This window comes from Colobus angolensis, unplaced genomic scaffold (assembly GCF_000951035.1).
Source record: "Colobus angolensis palliatus isolate OR3802 unplaced genomic scaffold, Cang.pa_1.0 Scaffold381, whole genome shotgun sequence".
NCBI lineage: Eukaryota > Metazoa > Chordata > Mammalia > Primates > Cercopithecidae > Colobus > Colobus angolensis.
Window position 1 is genome coordinate 1,481,209 of NW_012117166.1, and position 1,751 is coordinate 1,482,959.

A 1,751-nucleotide genomic window follows, 5' to 3' on the forward strand; every position below is an offset into this window, starting at 1 on the left:
TTACCCACCTATTTCACAGATATAAGCAATGTAGGCTGCCTCACAGAGGATAATGGGGTAGATTTATGAATAGGAGTGAGTCCTGCAACCATAGTTCCTTTGGAGGCACAGAGGAGAGGTTGCCTGAAATGTGCTTTCTAGATTCCATCTGCGATATGATTTGATTGACAGCTCTGTGGGGCACATCTGCCCCTAACAACTCACCTTGGTAGCTACCTTAAATCCCTGTGGCTCGAATCACTCTTTTAGGTCAAGACATTTTCTCCAGGAAGCCCCTGTTAAGGGACCACTTTACTTCTTGTGAGCCAGGGCAGATCAGTATGCAGGCCTGGGAATGGGGTTTCTTCCAGGTGAACTTTTTAGCTCTGGGGTCTTGTTGGATTTAAGTGAAGACTGACATCAACATGACCAACATCAGTGATTCTTAAACTTTATTGCACATAAGAATCACCCGTGGAGTTTTAAGAGTCCTCATGCCATGGCCATACCCCCAAGATCATTAAATCAGAACCTCTGGAGATGGATCAAGACATCAGTATTTTTAAAGTCCCTTCCCGCAATGTGGTTCCAAAGTGCAAAGAAGCTCCAGAGTCGGTGACTTAGAACATTTAAAAAGGTGATTATATCGTTTTAAGAACAGGCTAGCAGTTTCTGGAGGCTGAGATAAGGGAGTGGGTCCACTAGGGCATTAAAGTGTGGAATTTGGAAACAGCCACGAACTCTTGTGAACTGTGGCAGCATTGGTCTACAAAAGCCTCTCTGCTGCTATTTTAAGGAAGTGAAAGAGAACTGAAGGGTGTCCTGTTGTAACACAACTCTTGTGGGCCCCAGCCATCCCCTGCTGGCTGTGCTTTGGTCTGCTGCTGGCCAGGTTCCTGTAGTGACCACACGTCTCGTATTTGCCAGGGTGGCTTAGGTTCTGTTCACATGTAAAAGTCTCCTGGGCCCACTGGTCATTTCAGACCGCGAGGGTAAATTTGGTTTGAAAAAGTTGTATCCTGTGGAGTTTGTTGACACTCCAGCCTGTAGAAAACTAAAGGCCAGAGCTGTGGTGACTCCTGCCAGAGCTGGGGACTATGCCAGAGTCCCTGGTGTCGCTGCCATCTGAGGCCTACAGGGATTTTAAACAGCTTAACAGCAGCCTGTCCTTGGAGGCCTGGGCAGGGACACAGCCTAGCAGTACAACCAAAACGGGTTCAGGCCACACACTGGAGGTAGGGGTTGGACCAGGTCTCCAGCGTTCAGTCCTCCCCAGTTCGAGAACCCATTCCTGTGGTCAGACATTGCCAACGCTTTTCTTGGACCTAAGGTCCCAGATCCTTGGTGCTGGGCACAGGGAAATGCTTCCTGACCTCGGCTCTTCGCAAGACAGAACCTTTGTTTGGTGCCAACCACTAGAGGGACCTCCACCACCCCAGGTCGCGAGTGGAGAGCGGCGGGACCAGGGGTGATTCGGGGCTTTCCGACCTGCTTAGGGAGGACGGCTCAGAGACCACCTCAATTTTGCTGGGATCCCACGCGGCCTGAGGAAGTCGGGATGCTCCGAAGGGTTGCTGCTCTGGGTGTGCCTCTAATGTGGGTTTTCTATGCTTTCTCCCTTCGCAATTCTCGACACAGTTTCCTTCTTCCTCGCTTTCATTCCCTGTGACCGGAGAACGGCGCTGAAGGGCTGGAGAAGCCCAGGATACTGGCAGCCAGAGCGCTGGGGACCCACCCGAGCCTCCCAGCAACCGGAGCTGTGCGGAGGAGGA